This window comes from Saimiri boliviensis, chromosome 16 (assembly GCF_048565385.1).
Source record: "Saimiri boliviensis isolate mSaiBol1 chromosome 16, mSaiBol1.pri, whole genome shotgun sequence".
In the NCBI taxonomy this organism is placed as follows: Eukaryota; Metazoa; Chordata; class Mammalia; order Primates; family Cebidae; genus Saimiri; species Saimiri boliviensis.
The window spans coordinates 10,694,091-10,714,492 of NC_133464.1; the positions used below are offsets into that span (position 1 = coordinate 10,694,091).

Consider the following 20,402-nt stretch of genomic DNA (forward strand, 5'->3'; position numbering starts at 1 on the left):
TGAACTCACTCAACCTAAGTGTTCATCAATGGATCAATGGATAAAGAAAATACGCTAAATATATGCAATGGAATATTATTCAGCCTTAAAAAAGAAGGAAATTCTGTCAAGTGAAATAAACCTGGCACAGAAAGACAGATGCCACATAATCTCACATATATATGGAACCTACAAAGTCAAACTAATCTAAGTGGAGAGTAGAATAGTGATTAACAAGGGCTGGATACTTAGGGGTTGGGGAGAGGTTGGTCAAAGGATGCAAAATTTCCATTAAAGTGGCAGAATATATTCCTAATCAATTGTACAATGTAGTGACTGTAGGTAATAACAGTACTGTACTTTGAAAATTGCTAAGAGAATAGATTTTAAGTGTTCCCACCACACACACACACAAAAAAAATGATACGTATGTGAGGTAATGGATATGTTAATTAGCTCTATAGAGACTTTCCACAATGTATGCATGACCTAAAACATCATGTACAAGATAATACAATTTTTAGTTTCATTTTGAAAATAAAATAAATTGTATGAGGTTTGCAGACACTCAACAGCATGAACCACTTTAAAGGAATCTTAGATTTTCAGAAGTGAGTCTTGAGGAATATAGATGTTTAGTAGAGCCATCCTCAGTTTTCAAAGAAAAAATATATTATACACATACATACAAAAACAATGGTCAAGTCCTGCAATGGTATCTTTTGCTTAGGAATTTCAGTAATAGATAGGTCCAAGAAATTTCACAGAGGAAAAATAGATTTCCAAGTGAGTCATTCCATGGAAATGGTTCAGTGGAATGGCTACATTCCTGAGCTTGGCTTCCCAGACGTCTCCTTGGCTAGAAATGGTGGAGCCCAGTAGAAACTTCTCAAATCATGCCAAGATCCTGAGACTGACCTGGAATGGAACCACAGAGAAGCTGGAACAGAAGCTATTTGTTCATTTGCCAACATTTACCTCAGCATAAAACTGCCAAATAAAAAATCAAAAAAAAAAATTTAAAAGAATTACCCTTAGCTGCACAACAGTAAGAAAAGAATTAAGAATTAAGATGTATATATTTACAATGCCCTTTCCTGAGCTCAGTGCACTGAATCTTGCCTAAAGTTTGACAGTAGGAAATATATTTCATTAATTTTGTGACATAATCAACCTTATGGATTAAGAATAAAACCTTTAATCAGATCACGATAAGCAATTGAAGCTATTTCCCACACAGCCACACAAATGCCGAAAAACATAAACGTTTAAAAAAAGCACACAAAAATCTGCAGGACCTAAGTCCAGAAAATATAAGGATAACTATACATCTTACTTACTAAGCTTTTAATGCCTTTCAACTGAATGCCTTGTTAAAGGAACAGTTAAGTATAATTACTTGGTTATTGGACCAAAAATAAAGCATAATTTTCTATATGTATGTGTCTCAGAAAGAAGCCACTTGGGATCGTGGCCCAAAATTGGGTACATAGGAGATTTCAGTAGAGATGCTTGCTTTATTGCATTGCAATAAAGATTTACAAGATGATCAAATGCTATGAAATGTTTCCTTGATAATCTATGCAGCCAACACTGCATTGACGAGTAGGTGTTTAAATTTACAGCCTCAAAGTAGTGGAGGTTTGCTGACAGGTAGAACATAGAACATCTTAGCAGGAAAACACCCTTGAAAGCAAATTTTTATTATGTTCTCAGCATCCTCTTTGCCACCTGTGCCTGCAGCCCCAGGAGCTACCAGCCCCTCAGTAATGACACACGATCTATTAGCTTAAAACACTGAGGCAGTTGGACAGGAGCTATCTTTGGGCTAAAGTACATTCGCTGTCTGCTGTGCACCTCTTAACTCATGCCTTGTTATGCCCACATACCCTGCAGCCCCCTTTTAAGCATGTTTGCCTATGAATGTAATAGCAGTAAGTGAACAAGGCTTGGTTTGGGAATTCCCCCAAGTAGCTTCATTGGTGATCTTAACCACTACTATCCAACTCAACCACGAAATGTGAAGTAGACCACAAAGAAGGCAGTATGTCCCTGGTAGTCTAATTACATTGTTACTGAAGCACATTCTGCTCTTTTTCATATTTTCTTTTTGTCTTTTACTCTTTTTAAACTTAATAATGTAACACCGTATCTGATATTTTAAATTCTATATATACACCAAAAAAAGGAAAGTTGAAGGAGGAGGTCAGACACATAAAAGTGTGATATCGCCAGTCAGAGCCAAATTCCTAAAGGGTTAGCCCATTAAGCAGCCAAGCAAAATAAGACACAATCGGTGCTAACTTCATTTTCAAAAGTTCCCACGTGTAGGTTTTATAAGTGCCCAGAGGGATGAGTTAGCCTCAATTGTGTCTTGTTTAATTTGGCCGCATAAAGGGCCAACCCTTTTCTAACTTGGCTCTAGTTGTAGATATCACACCTCCGACGTCTGAACTTGATTCTTAACTTGGCTTTTTCAGTGCACATTAAACGTTTCTGATTTGGTATCACTCTAAAAGAATTTGTAAGTGGTTTCTTTGCACTATGTCTGGACGGATTGGGGTCAGGTGTGATTGGTGGGTTTCCACTATTAAATTATTTCACACTCCCTCACCCCCACCTATCGGCTACACCCTCTGAGTTCATCTTCTGAGTGGGAGGCCAAAATATCCTGAGATCAGGTACTGAGAAACTTAGATATACACATTGCAATTGCAACAAAACAAAATTGATATCTATCTTCCTTTGTTGAATAAATGCGTTGTCTTTGCCGAGAGCTTCTGATTAACATTTTTTACTTGAGAAAAAATAAAGAGAAATCATCTAATCTAGTAGACAGATAGAATGCAGAAATTAAGTCATTATTGCTATTTCTCCATTTATTCAATAGATAGACAAAAATTTATTACAGAATTACCTAGTTTATGATTTGGCATGAAGAAATACAATTGGAATAAACCTCTAAACTCCCTCATAGAAATTAACTGTATTCGTTTTCCCCTAATGCACACACACAAAAGAATTTAATCCTACCTGTAGAGATTCATAAGACACAAGACAACCTAAATTACTACAGGAAAGAAGAAAACTTGTATAAAGATTCATAAAATGGAGTAAGCAATGATTAGATGAACTACGAGACTTAGAGTCAGAAAACTGCATCTGTACACTGAGTTACTAGTTTTATAACCAGTGGTAAGTCATTTAACCTCACTGAGCCTCAATTTTCTTGTGTATTAAATAGAAATTATAATAATTTCTACCTCAGTGAGAGAATCACATGAGACTATGAACATGAAAATGCCCTGTAGAGCATAAATTCCAATAAGATATTTCACAAATACTATAAAAGAATTAGAGAACGATTCAGTGTTGAATTACAGTGTGACTATAACTGTGAGAGTTCAGAGAAAGGATAGTCCTAAGAATTGGAGATTAGCTTCGGGACAGGTGCGATTTGAGGTGGACCTTAAAGGAGCTATTCAATTAGAAACACAAGGAAAGAAGGAAGTCCTCTGAATAAAACAAGTAAACAAGGAATCAGGAGAGGGACAAGGCTGGTCAGCAGCAGAAATAGATGCATACAGAGAAAAATCACTGCATATAGAGGGGAAGCGCTAGCATGAGAAAACTAGAGATGACAATACACACCAAGGAGTAACAGAAAAAGGATGGGAGTGATCGAAGGAACCCTGTATAGACTGAACATTTATGTCCCCTCAACATTCATAAGCTGAATCCTTAGTACCCAATATGATAGCATTTAAAGAGTCTTAGGAGGTAATTAGGGTAGGATAAAGTCAAGAGGGTGGGGCTCTGGTCCAACGGGATTAGTGCCCTTTTAAGAAGAGACACCAGTGAGAGTGCACGCTCTGTCTCTGTCTCTCTGTCTTATTATGGGTACACAAAAAAGAGGTCATATGAGCACACAGCAAGATGGTGGCCACCTACAATCCAGAAGAAGAGGCCTCAGAATAAAACCAACTCTTCCAGTACCTTGATCTTGTACTTCTCAGCCTCCAGAACTGTAAGAAATAAATTTCTGTTGTTTTAGCCATCCAGTCTATGAAATTTTGTTATGGAAGCTGGAGCTAAGACAAGTCCCAGGTATGGAAAGCCTCCAAAGTCAGACAGAGGGATTGGGTTAATGCATGGACTATAGGCTCCCGGGAAGGGTGACGAAAAAAAAGGGTTATCTTTGGAATAGTATTGCAGTAATGGTGCCTGGTGTGAAGTGAAAAGAAATGAGGCTGAAGGCAGAGAAGCGAGCCAGGAAGCTGTTTCTAAAATCCATATATTGTGCGATGAAGTAATGATTGGAAACAGCAAAGCAACTGGAGAGGGGAGGGTGAATCTAATGGACATTTCTAAGACACAACAGTATCCAGTGATTGCGAGTAAAAAAGAGGAAAAAGTGATCCTGACTGTTAATTAGGCTCTGGCCTCATTTGCCTATTTTTAAAAAATGGATGAAGGGCTTGGGGTAAGCAGGTTGAATTGCTCAAAACAGGAAACTCAAAAACTATTATTATAATCATCGTCCTCATTATTAATATAAAGTGCTAAGTCATTTCTCATGGGTTGGCAAATCAAAGACTGGGAAATGAGAAGAACTATGTTCAGTTTTTGGCTTAATTCCAAGTCATATCTCTAACTTCAAAGCTTCCAAGGAAGCTGCTTCCACATCTAGCAAAATAGGAATAAGTAGCCAAACACTCTCTTATTTCTCTCAGAAGTTTATTTGTGAGTTAGCAAAATAGCATTTGTGAATAGTTGGAGCCCTGCAAAAATATTGCCATGCAAATATAAAAATGACTATGACAAATAACTGTTATTAATAAGTATTCATGGATGCTGGAACAACTAACCTTCAAAATAATGTTTCTTACTATCAGAAATTAGAACTCAGCATTTCATTATGGGGCATACATTAGTTATTCAAATAATACACTGAAAGTGTAGATATTAAATCACCAGATTTTTCTGCTTAATTAAATCATCTTAGTAGACATTATCTCCATATCTAAAAGAACTTCTTTTGTTCTAGAGTATGCGGATATATAAGACAAACATACACAAGAGATGTGAGCAGAAAAATATATTCACCAGACCACTGAAATTACTTTAAGCAGTTCCTTGTTACTAAAAATGGTTTGATCAACTGTGTGTGTGTGTGTGTGTGTGTGTGTGTGTGTGTGTATAAATGATATATAAATGGTATATAGATGTATAAATGATAAACTATTTGTGTGTTCATGTGTGTGTGTGTGTGTGCATGCATGTGTTTAAATCTAATTTAGAACATTAGAACTAAAAATAATTTTACACGTCTGGTGTAATTCTGTTATTTGACAGATACAACCACTGCAACCCAAGCTTACATACTCACATTTCACCAAGGAAAAGAACCAAGGTACAGAGTTAAAGTAATTTAGTAAGGTCATCAACAGGGCAAGTGGTAGGGCTCAGACTAACATGTGTATCTAAATTTCCAAATGTGTCCTTTTTAATGTCAAAGCCCATAATCTTTACATCTTATCATGTTCCCTGCCTGTCCTCTACAGCATTAGGAACACAGAGCTGTTCCAGGAGAGCTGGGTGAGGCCATCCTGGGCCTCAAAATACCTAACACGCTTAAGGATAATCCACTCTCCAAGAGGACCTGTTGATCTGGGGAAGAGCCAAACTCATCCCTAACCATGTCTTCTCAGATCAGATGTGTCATCTGTTACTGAGTTGAGCTCAAAACCAAATCTGAACCTGAAGCCCAGAGAAAACACATCACCACTGTTTCTTTCCACCTGCCCTTCCTACCTGGCTTTCCTCAGAAGGCAAGATTGGGAGCTAAGGAAGGTTTGCCTTCCAGAGCCCTCTGGCCTCTGCTACGTCCCCTGCTAAGTTCAGAAAACTCTTCCTGCAGCCATTGGTTGCTGGACCCCTGTAGTGTCATACACACAGCTGCCCACTTCATGCGAATCCAGAACCTGGGTTTCAGACGTAGCACTTCTCAAGATTCAGGTGTGATCATCTAATTGTTGCGAAGACAAAATTTACCAAAGTGTGCTTCTCTGAACTCACAAATAAAACACTTTTCATATTCAAGTAAGTTGGAAACTGTTGACTATATTCTTTTCTTGGAAATTCACTCTACGTGTAATAAAACCTTTGGGAATTTATAGTTAAGAGAAAGAGGAAGATGAGGAAAAAAGAGAAGAGGAAGAGAAGTAGGGCAAGAATTCTTTGTTTCTATTTAACCCAGGGTTTGCCAAGCTTGTCTGGCCACAGATCCCCCTTTGTTTACTTAATATGCCTCAGAAATAATATTCTGTAAAATGCATTTTAGAAAAATTTGCATTAAGGTCTTTACACCTGTAATTGGATTAATGTGCTGCTCGTCCCTGCTAATGTACTTGTAATCTAAATTGAACTTTCTAGAAATATACCTTAACCCAAGGGAAAAATCCCTGGGGGGAGAATCTTATACAAATGGCAGTCCCTTGAAGGAGGTGAAAGGCAAGAGTTTTTCCTGTCCCACAAAATGTCATAAGGAAACGCAGTCTGCCTGGCACAGATGTTGCCAGCCCCTCCATGCCTCGTCCTACTGTGAACACCTACTGGGGACCCAGGTGTCTCAGTGGCAGGGCTTTTTCCAAATCACATTTTTATGCATAAAAGCATATGGATGTAAATTCCCCGAGGAGAAAATTGAAACGATACGGTCTTATCACACAATTTTTTTCTGCAGCATTTATTGAAAAAGGCATTATCACATGGAATCCCTTTGAATTGTGTTTTGATTTTATAATTTTATTTATTCATGGTTTTCTGATGTCAAGGTGTTGTGGGAGCTTAAAATTCTATTTTAGATCCACTTAATTGCGTTTCAAAAGATCTATGAAAACAGTTCCTGCCATGTGACTTGTCAGTGTTATCTGTGCTCTGGGTAAGGGCTCCAGCAGCTTCCTGGAGGGGTCCTGCCAACAGGCTGCCTTTTCTCTCATCATCACACTCCTCTCCACAACTAGCTCAAACCGAGCCTCATAAACCTGACTGACACACCTCACAAAGACCCATCTTCCCTCATCCACACTCAGCTCCCCCTGGTGAAATAATATTGCTCCAATGGTTAATGATATTGTCCAATGGTTAACCAATGCTGGATTAACCAGAGCCTCTCCTAGCCTATACTTTTGCTTCTCTTTCTCCTAAATTTGTGTTCTTCCTAATTAGCCTATTCGATGCTCCCTCTCTCCTATTGCATCTATTACTGCAGCATCAGCAGATGAGCCAGAAAATAAATTGAGGTAAAACTCCTTCGAAGGCAGCCTCATTTGCAATGGCAGCAGGAGAGAAAGTAGACAATGGCACATGGAAGCTTCTGCAAGCTCCTAATTGTGTCTATTTGCTTCATTCTAAGTCATCTGACATACATTCATTTGTCGAAAAGAAAAACTGAGGGTCTGTTTTGCTTATAACAAGGCATGATGGTTAATTTTACATGTCAACATGACTGGGCTAAGGGATACTGAGGCAGCTGATAAAACATGATGCCTGGGTATGTCTGTGAGGGTGTTTCGGGATGAGATTATCATTTGAATCAGTAGACTGAATTAGGAAGATCCACTCTCACCCACGTGGGTTGAGGACCTGAATAGATGAAAAATGTGGAAAAAGGGCAAATTCACCCTCTGAGCTGGAACACCCATCTTCTCCTGCCCTCAGACATCAGCATTCCTGGTTCTTGGGCCTTTGGACTCAGACTGGGACTTTCACCATCAGGCCCCCTGGTTCTCAGGCCTTCAGACTCAGAATTCAGACTTAGACTAAATTACACCACCAGCTCTTCTTGTTTTCCACACGGCAGGTGGCAGATCATGGGACTTGCTGGTCTCCACAGTCATGTGAGCCAATTCTCATAATACATTTCTTCACATATACATCCTATTGATTCTATTTCTCTGAAGAACTCAGATTATTACACAAGGAGATATAAAGAGTCACAACGTAAGTAGTTGTTCACAACTTATTCTCTACTTCTACAATTATTCTTTAGTGCTTTTCTAAAGCTTAAAAAAATTTTTTTTAATGCGCCTGCCTGATGCTAAGCAGTGCGTACATGCGTGATGACGTAGGGAGCGTCAACTGGGAGGGAGAACTGGGCCCACACCTGTGTGCATTTTCATCTTCTGTCCAACTTGGTCCCTTCCCTGCACCCAAGTGAGCAGTAGCCAACATGTCAGGGTGGGAGTCCTATGACAAAACCGAGGGCGATGAAGAAGTAGAATCAGAACAAGAAAAGAACCTTGAAGCAAGTGGAGACTATAAATATTCAGGAAAAGATGGTTTGATTTTGTTGGTTGATGCCTCCAGGGCTATGTTTGAATCTCAGAGTGAAGATGTGTTGTCTCCTTTTGACATGAGCATGCAGCGTATCCAAAGTGTGTACATCAGTAAGGTCATAAGCGGGGATCCAGATCTCTTGGCAGTGGTGTTCTATGGTACCGAGAAAGACAAAAATTCAGTGAATTTAAAAAATATTAACGTCTTACAGGAGTTGGATAATCTAGGTGCAAAACGAATTCTAGAGCTTGACCACGTAAGGAACAACAGAGACAAAAACGTTTCCAAGAGCTGATGGGCCATGGATCTGGCTACTCACTCAGTGAAGTGTCGTGGGTGTATGCCAACCTCTTCAGTGATGTCCAGTTCAAGATGAGTCATAAGAGGATCATGCTGTTCACCAGTGAAGACAACGCCTGCGGCAATAACAGTGCCAAAGCCAGCCAGGCGAGGACCAACACCAGTGATCGAGATACAGGCATCTTCCTTGACTAGATGCACCTGAAGAACAAGGATATGTCACACCTGGGGGCTTTGACATATCCTTGTTCTACAGAGATATTATCAGCATAGCAGAGGATGAAGACCTCAGGGTTCACTTTGAGGAATCCGGCAAGCTAGAAGACCTGTTGTGAAAGGTGTGCACCAAGGAGACCAGGAAGCAAGCACTCAGCAGGTTAAAGCTGAAGATCAGCAAAGATACAGTGATCTCTGCGGACATTTATAACCTGGTCCAGAAGGCTCTCAAGCTTCCTCCAATAAAGTTCTATCAGGAAACAAATGAACCAGTGAAAACCAAGACCTGGACATTTAATACAAGTACAGGCAGTTTGCTTCTGTCTAGCGATACCAAGAGGTCGCAGATCTATGGGATGTCATCAGATTATACCGGAGAAAGAGGAAACAGAAGAGCTAAAATGATTTGATGATCCAGATTTGATGCTCATAGGCTTCAAGCCCTTGGTAATGTTGAAGAAGCACCATTACCCGAGACCCTCCCCGTTCGTGGACCCAGAGGAGTCTCTGGTGATTGGGAGCTCAACCCTCTTCAGTGCTCTGCTCATCAAGTATCTGGTGAAGGAGGTCGCAGCATTGTGCAGATACACACCCCAGAGGAACATCCCCCCTTATTTTGTGGCTTTGGTGCCACAGGATGAGGAGTTAGACGACCAGAAAATTCAGGTGACTCCTCCAGGCTTTCAGCTGGTCTTTTTACCATTTGCTGATGATACAAGGAAGATGCCCTTTACTGAAAAAAATCATGGCAACTCCAGTGGACAAGATAAAGGCTATCATTAGGAAGCTCTGCTTCACATACAGAAGTGACAGCTTTGAGAACCCCGTGCTGCAGCAGCACTTCAGGAACCTGGAGGCCTTGGCCTTGGATCTAATGGAGCCTGAACAAGCAGTAGACCTGACATTGCCCAAGATTGAAGCAATGAATAAAAGACTGGGTTCCCTGGTGGATGAATTTAAAGAGCTTGTTTACCCACCAGATTACAATCCTGAAGGGAAAGTTACCAAGAGAAAACATGATAATGAAGGTTCCGGAAGCAAAAGTCCCAAGGTGGAGTATTCAGAAGAAGAGCTGAAGACCCACATCAGCAAGGGCACGCTGGGCAAGTTCACTGTGCCCATGCTGAAAGAGGCTTGCTGAAGAGTGTATGGGCTGAAGAGTGGGCTGAAAAGCAGGAGCTGCTGGAAGCCCTCACCAAGCCCTTCCAGGACTGACCAGAGGCTGCGCACCCAGCCGTCCTTCCACAGTGTGGCCAGAGCCTGGCCTTGTTCTCAGCCAGTTCAAATGTGTTTCTCCCGACCTAGGAAGCGTCTACCCAACAGAAGTCGAGGGACTTTTATGTTTTTGAGGCTTTCTGTTGCCACAGTGACGGTGTAGCCCTCCCACTTTGCTGTTCCTTACTTTATTGACTGAATAAAGAGCCCTAAGTTTGTACTAAAAAAAAAAAATTAAATAAATTAAGTAGTTATTTCTCACCTAAACTTTCAATGCAGTTGGGTACAAAACCTTATCACACACCAAAAAAAATTTATAATGATACAGTGGCAGGACAACAGTACACGTGGCACATTGCTTGGATTTTACAGAATGCATTCACTTTTTAAAAAAGCATTCTTTAGCTCCTACTATGTGCCCGATAATATGCTTGGGGTTAGCGATGAACCAATTAAAGAAGATTCCTTGCTGTCAAGAAGCCCACTTAATGTCTAGCAAGGGAGGGGGAAAAATTAATAAGCACCTACAGGATAGTGAGACGAATGCTTTGAAAGGAGTATTTCAAAAGTGCCGTAGAAGAACAGAAATTCCAGCCACGTGGGATCTAGAGAAGCTTCCCCAGGAAAGACACTCTGAAGTGAATTTTGAAGTCAAGAAGTCTGACACGGTTGTAAAAGGCATAAGAGCATTTAAGTGAGAAAAAGAAGGAAAAATGTTAAAAGGTTCGTAAGTGAGAGAGCACATGCCGAGTTTGGAGAACTGGGGCTCATTTGCCGTGGGTGGGGCATCTGTTGCACATAAAGGTGTCAGGGAACAAAGACAGGAAAGGAGAGGGCAGACCCACCACGGAGGGTCTAATACGTCCTACCAAGAAATACGAAGTTTACCCTTAGGTAATACAGAGTCATCCTTGCATTTTGGACAAAGATGTCATGTAATGTAATTTGAATAAAAAAAATCACTGTGACAGAAATACAGGATGAATTTAGGCAAGAGCTAGTCCAGGAGCAGAGAGAATCTGAACTGAGATAGAAATGGTAAAAAATGAAGGGTGATTTCCAAATTTCCAGCTTCAGAGAGTGAGGCAGAGAGGATTCCACTTCCTAAAATATGTTTGAGGAGGGCTGAGTTTATTGGTTGATTTTGAGCTGAACAGATTTGGGTTTTCTATAGGATATTCAAGTGTAGGTGTCCATTAGGTAAAAGCATAGCTAGAGATAAACGTGAGTACTTTCTGTATGCAGGGTGGCAGTGGAATCTGTGAAAGCACTAAATTTGTCAAATACTGCAAGATCATCCAAAGGAGATCCCACAGAGGGAGGGGAGCAGAAAGATGCTAGATCTCTACGCAACCCCAACATTTACTGGGCAGGTAGAAGAGAAAGTACAGCAGCAATTGAGAAGTTGTCCGGAAAAAAATAGCTAGAGAATGAAGGTTAAAATGGTGTCATGGAAGTGACCCTTCACATTGTGAGCCTAAAGGAAAGGGTGGAGAGTAGATTCTTCACTCTGTGTAGGAACTGAGACAGGCCTTGCCGACAGACAAGGGCATGAAATCAGAGATCCAGCTCTACCTTTTTTAGTCCTGTTTGGTATATTCTTTGCACTGCTTTTTTGCTGGTTTGGTGGCATACCAAAGTGAAAGCAATCTGATTCATCTCCCTAATCTATCTTCAAACTGAGGAAGATTTCTGTGATCTTTCTGGCCTATTTAATTACTACTTCGTTTTTACCAATAAGGAAAAGGAGGCTCAGAGAGGCTGAGACTTGCCCTCTCACACAGGTAATAAGACTTAGCACCAGGATTAAACTTTCACCTGGCTTCAAACTGAATCGCTTTCCACTATATTCTACTGGTTCTAATAACATTCCTCATTTGTACCTTTTTTTTTTAAAGCTTTTCAAATTCTTTCTTCCAAATTTATCCAAATTAAAACTGGAGACTGTTTTTGAAATTTGACCTTGCAGCCCTCACATAAATGGGAACCTCATTGCACATTCTGGAAAGCAGCTTATGGAAAAATACAGATCGGTAAAGATTTTTAGTTATTCTTGCTGTGTAAATGCTGTGTTTCTGTCCTACTTTTCCTTCTTTTATTTGAAAAAGACTAAAAAGAAAAGAATAGATGAATGAACAAATGAAAACTTCAAATTTCAATCAGGCCTTAGAATAGCATTGATCAATAATATTAATTACCTTTTAATTTGAAAGCAACCCGATGGGGGAAAAATAAATCCAGCTAAATATTCTAAAAATAATATGAAAATAGAATTTTTATGACTATATAATATATCCAGGAAAAAGTTCCGAGAAAACCCTAAAAGACAATTAGTCTAAAGGTCAGCGTCACCACTACGTAACTGAGTAAAACATACTGTGAGAATGGGGTGCTGTGTAAGATGGGGTCAGATTAAAGAGGCTATTTTGGTTTAATCTAGGAGACTATTTTTTAAAGCATCAGAATGTATCCCCAGCTATTGAAATTATTATGCTGCAAAAAGCAAAGAAATTGGGTCAAAACTCATTATCAAGTGGCATTTCCACAAGCAGCAAGGGAATATGCTGTTTCCTATCAGACATTACATCCAGAGTCTGGGTAGGTTTCTTTCCTGAATCTGAGCCTAAAAAACTACTTCATTTCCTCACCTTTCCCAGTGTTCATAAGCATCCAAGTTTCAACAGTGGTCATGAGTAGTAGACAAACTACTCCAATTCCCTGTGCTGTAAAACTTATTTTAAAAAGCAACTTGTAAATTCAGCAGCTTGCTTCAGTTTCTTCCTGTCCACCAATAATGGCCAACTATCTCCATTCTTAGGAACAGACAGAGAAAAACTATTACAGCCAAAAATTACTTTTTTAAAAACTAGAATAAATTATTTGGGGCACAATTTTGCATCCATTTCTTCCTCTCTGGAGGATAGTTTTGGAATTAGGGCTCTGGGCTTGAATTATCAGCTTTGGATTTTGCTTTAGGGCCATGATTCCAAGTGACTGAGAGCATTAATTGTGGTGTTTTTTGTTTCACTGGCATCTTTTCTCAGAGAGCTCCAAGCAATCCTGTTTCATGTTTTATCTCAAGCTCTCACAGAGCCCTAGAAAGTAGAACTAGCATTATGAGTAATCCCCTTTTTAAAATAGAAGATGTTTCTATCATGTGCATAATTCAGTGAAGTAAGATGCCTACCTCTTCATTTATAATTTTGTTATCCAATAAAAGTCATGGTTTATTCCTGATATTCAGGCTCTATGAGGACAGATACTTTCTGTTGTTTACTGTTGAATAAATTGATAGATGGATAAATGAATGAATACACAGTCATGTACCACAATCTTATTGATCTTATCCTTCCATTTCCTTCTGACAAAGGTGGGTAAATGAGAAATGGATGGTGGATGCATGAATGAATTGATGGGTAGAGATGTAAGTGGATAGAGGATATCTGAATGGAAAGAAGGATAGGTGGGTGGGCAGTGGATGAGTAAAGAAATGGATGCAGGGAGGGGTCAGTGGACAGATAAATGGATGAATGGCACTGGTGATTCTGACCAAAAGATGTCATTTTATGTCATGGGTGAGTTTATAAGAATCTCCAGTGACATCCACTAGAAGCTCAAGCAAATAGAAAATCCATAGAGACAAAAGGAAGAACTTAGTTGGATTAGAAATGAGTAGTGTTTGCTGGAGAAAAAAAAACCTTCAATCAAATAAAGCATACATGGGTCACCAAGTTTGGGATTCAATCAAAATGCAGGGTTCAGTATTGCTGTAGTTCTACAAAGGCTCTCCCAGGGTTTGCTGCAGGATGATTAAGAGGAAACCAAGAGCCAAGCCAAGGGCATTGGCTCCAGTCATCCCTCCATCCCCCATTGAACGAGAACAGCTCCACTGGTATTGCTTTTACATATTGTGGCTCCTTATAAGATTTTACTTAAAAAGACGTTCCCACTTTGACAAAAAGTAAACTAAAATGAAGAACAAACAAATGAACGAAAACTTCAGCAAATTTTAGTGAGGCCTTAGAATAATGTTGATCAATAGTATTGGTCACCTTTTAACTCCAAAGTAACCTGAAGGAAAAAAATATCAATTCAGATGAACATGTACAAATGTTTTACATATAATATGCAAATAGAATGACTATGCAATTGCCATGTAACATATTCTCAAAATGTAAGTAATTGTTAAAGCATCCTCTAAACTAGGAGGAATACTGTCCTGCTTATCTTACAGGATTGTCCTAAGGAACAAATGGTCTACTGTAAGTGAAAAGGGCTTTGAAAATCACAAAGAGTATCATAAGTAGATGGCATTACCAAAATTATAAGAAATAAAAAAAAAGATCTGAGATTTAAGAAAAAGCTACTTTGTCTTAATTATGCATTTTATTTTGCCTTTTTTTCTTTCTTATTCATCCACCCAGCCCTAGGTCTTTCCAGGCTCCATTTCTTACAAAATTATAATCTTGGCATATTTTATCCTTTCTTCTTTTCATCCCCTTTACTTCTAAGAGAGATGGATACAATAAATATAAGAACATGATTAGAAGAATTTCGCTGCAAGTGTGAGGGTTGGGGAACACAAAACAGCATCAAAAAAGAATTTGATTTCCAAGTCCAATCTGTTGTGCAAAGCAAGGTGAGGGGAGTCTCTGAAAGTATCTTCTATGTCTGAACTACCTGGGTCAGCTCAGGGTTTTTAAGACCCTTGGGAATAAGCTGCTGGATCTTTCCCACAAAAGGCTCACCTTCAGTCAGAGTTGGACCAGGACTCCAACAACCGGAGCCTGAGCAGCAGCAATTTGAGCCCTCTGGGCAACTAAGAACCAATTATTTTCTAAAGTATATTTTAGACCAGCAATTTTTAGATATGTTTTCAATATTGCAATACTATTTTGGTTACTTATTGCTATGTAACAAATCACCCCAATACCTAGTATCTCCAAAATAGAGTAATCATTTACTACTTCTCATAATTCAGTGGTAAGGCTAGGAGTCCTCTAATGGTCTCTGTTGGAGTCTTTCCTGAGATTGTAATCAAATGTTGCCTAGGCCTGGAGTCATCAGGAAGCTCAATTGGGAAGTTCAGAGACAGCTCCTCTCTCATCTCATAGGCTCAGTGCCAGCCACAGCATTTCTTCAGTAAGATAGCCAGCCTTCTTGCACAGTGGTTTAGGGGTCCCAAAAAGTGACTATTTCAGGAGGAAGGAAGCAGAAGCTGCCAGTCTCTTAAAAGCTAGGAGCAGAGCTGGCACAGGGTCACTCCTGTTGCATTCCATAGGTAACACGAGCCACAGACCAGCCCAGATATAATTTAGGAGGCCACTACACAAAGATTTGAACACCCTAAGACATAGCTCATTATGGGACTGACTTTGGAGACAAGACGCCATAGAGCATTATTGTGAAAAGTGCTTCCATTAATCAAAAACATTCAGAGAGATGGGGATTTTAACAGCACATACATTATCATTCCTCATAATAACAGGGATCAGAATTATCTGTCTAGAGGGTATAGTACCACTGACATGCCTTAGGTGCATACCATATTCATAGCAGCTATGGCCACAAAGGATTAGGTTTTAGGTGCAACTCTGTACATAGATTAAAAGAGTATACTCTGTGATTATAAGGATGTCATCTCAAGCTAGCACACCAACCTTGAGATGTAATTGGTTGCTAAGAAATGAAAATGTAAACATATGTGTGTGATCTAATGCCATTAATGAACATATAAATTAATTCACTTCTTTAACTTGATTCCAGGCATTTTACTTACCTTAGAACATCTGAATTTCTCAATAATTTCTGTGCCACCATGTAAGAAGTTATATATGTTTGTGACTCCCAGGTGACTATAGTGATATGCCCCATCCTTGATTATCTTATTATTTTTGTTTATGGTTGCCCAATCCAAAATTGGCAAAGGGTGCAAAGTTCTCTAAATAGTATTCTTATCAAAAAGAATATAAAGAAAGTAAGACAAAAAATTAAGGAAGTTCATCTGATAAGAATAACTGATAAAATTATATGGAACTTCATCTAATAAGAGCTGACACATCCTCTAACATAAATAACTTCAGAGAGTAGTCATAGACTCAGGCTCCTGCCTTCCATCCACAGCACTGATCTTCTAATGTTATCCTGCTTTCTTGGTTGTGAATACTATAATCATCATTAAAACCTGTGACAAGTCACTGAATTCTTAACATATCTCAGAAGTTGAGAAAAACTAGTTATCATGAAGATTCCGTCCTTAACAACAACATCCTTAACATCCTTAACAACAACAATGAATGAAATGATGAATGAGGACAGTCATAAGCTGGCTAAAATCACCTGTACTATTTATGACACATGTTACTTGTGTACAACTCCCTCTTTTCCTATTTTATTCTAAGGCCCATTATCAATTAAACCACTTAATTGATAACTTAGCATATTATAACTTACTATAACTTAGTGTTTTGTAAAGCCATTTACCATTCTCTGTTCTTATGACATTACTAATGGCATTTTATCAAAATATTGCTTCTAGCAAACCCAAAAAGTATAGCCAAATCACTTTTTAAGAATGTTATATTCAAGATTATAATTTTTGAAATGATAGAATTTGTTACTTAAAGAGAAGAAGGAAAAGAAAAGGTGTATTTTCTTTCTTTATTGCTGTTTTGGGGTGATAGCTACAAGAACCACTTTAAAATGACTGCTGTGGAGTCATGTGGTCCATCCTTCATTTCTTCCACAATCACTTGAGTGCCTGCTTTGTGTCAGGCACCATGACAGATGGCTCCTTGGCTCCTGCTTTCAAATATTTTATAACCTACTCAGGAGACAGACAGAAAAGCAGTAAAATATGTTATGGTTGGTACCACAGTGAGATGAACAAGTGTAATGGAGGCATAAAAGAAGATACCTCCGTCTGCTCCAGGAGTTAAAATGCAATTAGTAGAAGTCATGCTTTAAAGAACATTGAAGGATGAGTAGTTTCCCATTCTCATTAGCAGGGGAAACGCATACTGGAAAGAATGGTATGTGCAAATGGACAAAAGTACAGACATGGAGAAATGCTCATGTGTTCAGGGACTACAAGGGTTCAAGTGCTGAAGGAAAGAAAAGTACAAGTAGCCAAAGATGAAGAGAGACACAGGGGCAGAGCCAGATGATGATCCTTGCTTCCCTTGCAAAGGAATTTGGACTTGGTTCTGTAGGCTAAGGAATTGCAAGCAGAGGTGCATTGTTACCATATTTGCTTGTGATGAACTGAAAGAAAAGCCTAACAAAAACTGCACCTAAATCTTCAGAGCCTGCAGACTTAGTTTTGCTCCACAGAGATGCCTGTTAACTGTAACTTCAGTAGCCGTGTTGACAGCACAGTCACCTTGACTAAAAACACTGGGCCAAACGACCTGAAGAAAAATCTGTCCCAATATTACCCTAATATTGTTAGCCCTGGACACTTGTAGAATATACAAAAGAATAAAGAAAATATTTTTGTTTGAGCAATTATGAAAGAGTCTAAGTTTCTGGGATACACATTGCATATAGATGTGGCTTATCTTTCTAATGTGCCAATTTTGCTCAAAATTGGGGGACAAAAATAAGCATGTAGATATTTTTCAAAATGGATGAGATATTTAAAAATTTTTTTTTAATGTGACGTCTCAACATTGCATTTTAACCTGCAATTCAACTTTTCTCCCAAATACTCGTCCTTCACCCACTTGAAACAAAGTCATTCTTCTGTTCCGTTATGAGTACGCCAATGGAAATGTCTGAGAATCAGTGCCCCATAAATTTTGTGTGGAGAAAGATAATCCCCTTAGGAGGAGACATGGTCCAGGGGCACATATATATTTTGTAATTTGCTATAATTCAACGTTAGACCGTATATAAGTTAACACCATATATAAGTTAAAGGCAGAAATGGTAGCACACTGGATTTTCTCCTCCACTGCATAGCCTCTTTCAACAGCCGTGTGTATTTCACAAGGTTATTTTAAGGATTAAATGAGGAAATGAAAGCACTTTGTAAACTGTAAAGTGCTAACCTGATGTAATGTTTCATTAAGGAATGAATTTACAAATGACTAGGACAAGGTGCCTTTTGAACGACTGTTTTCATTCTTTCATTAATTGGAAAAGGTCTAGTGTGGTCTACCAAGCAAAAGCAAGGGCTGTGGCGTCCCCTGATGTCATGGCACAGACATACAGAATTCCCGTCGTCTACATCAGACAGTAGCAATCAGGGTGCATGTACAGACCCATCTGGTTCTCATATCATCTGAACGAGGTGCTGAAGTGGAGGATTTTTACTTCTCTGAATTTGAATAAATCCTCTTGAGCTTTCCCCAAATGATTAAAGACGGTGCAAACTGTCCTCAGCCTGGTCCCCATTCTCTGATGTCCTCTGTCAGCAAACCGTAAGCCTTAACCTAAGACAAAAGCTCACGTCGGGGATGTTGGATCAGTAATCCTAGAGTTCGTGAGTGATTTTTCTGAATTGCCACTGGTCCATTCAACTGAGAGGTTTTACGTGAGACTTTCAGAGGTGAACCAAACATAAACCAGACCTACCCAGTTTGTAATGTTCTCAGCTGTGTGTTTGTGGGAAATATATTTCTTGGAGGATTGCCACTTCTTTGTTGAATGCCATGGCTGGAGTTTCTGCCTCATAGTGGTGGTGGAAGGGGGGTGCTGGTGACAGAAATGCTAAGACCAAACACAGAAGCCCAGCTAAGAAAAACAAACTTTCTCTCAAGGAGACGCAAAATTAGCTCCATGTGTTAAAAGAGGAAAGTTATTAGATTATTTAGACGGGCATCTTATGTCAAATGCAAAATATTTTACTTTAACCTCCTTCTAAGACCATGGTATGTTTTTATTAATAGATGATTCTATGGGAGTAGAAAAAATAGAAACCTTGGTGATAAATGATGCTTAACGTAAGAGACACACTGACATTTTTTAAAAGATTAATCTTGGTTCTTGGGCACCTAGTGTTTTTTTACCAGGGTTATACAAACTGAATCCAGCAATGTAAAAATATATTCTTACACTGTCCCTGAAATCTATCAGATCACCATAGTACATGTACCATGACCTAGCATACATGGAAAAAAAATTAGACTTTCCTTATTTATTTTATTTTTAGTATAATTTCCAATAAAAGATGAATCCCAGCCAGTAGCTGAGGGGGCCAATGTGGTTCTTATAAGCACATAATATGGCTGGGGCATCCAATGATGTTGAAAATGTTGCTTGTACTTTAGTTATACTGCAACAAGATTGAGGTCGTGAAATCCAGTTGTTGGAAACAACATATCCTGCAATTTAACTAAATTTAAGATGATGCCAACCACCTGGGGATTTGTCCAAACCAAGCTCTTGCCTTGGAATGATATGTACATATGAGCAGTTCTGGGACTTGGTTTCACACAGTGGTTTCTTGGCATTATTTTGGACATATGAACTTCTAAATTGGGGATCTTTCTTAATTCATATATCTTATTTGTACTGGTTTTCATATGTATCTTTTGTCTGTTCTTGATCAAGATGGATATTTGTGGTCATACTATGACTTCCTTAAAACCCTGCTCCTGTATCCAGTATACACAGCTAGTATCACGTCAATATTCAACTGAGGTTTTCACAAGTCTGACAGGGTGAGGAGATTAATTGAGTGTTGGTGTTTATGTTTGGTCTAAACAAATTGGCAGCCTAAGAGAACAGACCCTGCCTCCAAGATACTCTTAATCAGGTTTTACTGTTATTATTGTTATTGAACATAAGACTGTCTAAGATTTTGAGGACATTCTATCTTTCTTTCTTTTTTTTTTTTTTTCCTTTTTTTTTGAGACGGAGTTTCGCTCTTGTTACCCAGGCTGGAGTGCAATGGCGCAATCTCGGCTCACCGCAACCTCCGCCTCCTGGGTTCAAGCAATTCTACTGCCTCAGCCTCCTGAGTAGCTGGGATTACAGGCATGTGCCACCATGCCCAGCTAATTTTTTGTATTTATAATAGAGACGGGGTTTCACCATTTTGACCAGGATGGTCTTGATCTCTCAACCTCGTGATCCACCCACCTCGGCCTCCCAAAGTGCTGGGATTACAGGCTTGAGCCACCGTGCCCGGCCCCCAAGGACATTCTATCTTTCAAAGCAGTGCACACATATTTAATGCTTACAAAAGCTCTGTAAATGGGTGTTATCTTCAGGTTACAGAGAAGACAACTAGAGCTCATGGAAGTGTGTGACTTCCCCAAGAACACACACTCGATAAATACCAAAAGTGGGATTAAAACTCAGATTTTCTGATTCCTATGTCAGGCTTTTCCTACCACACCCATCTT

At 39.2% G+C, this 20,402-nt stretch overlaps 1 protein-coding gene and 1 pseudogene across 3 annotated transcripts in view; one reads left to right on the forward strand and one right to left on the reverse strand.

The window, feature by feature from the left end:
* Positions 1-20,402, reverse strand: part of LOC101038956 (putative methyltransferase-like protein 21E) — a 230,132-nt gene that overhangs the window by 87,020 nt on the left and 122,710 nt on the right. The gene's annotated exons all lie outside the window — the stretch shown is intronic.
* LOC101039272 (X-ray repair cross-complementing protein 6 pseudogene) lies at positions 8,175-10,073 on the forward strand (annotated as a pseudogene).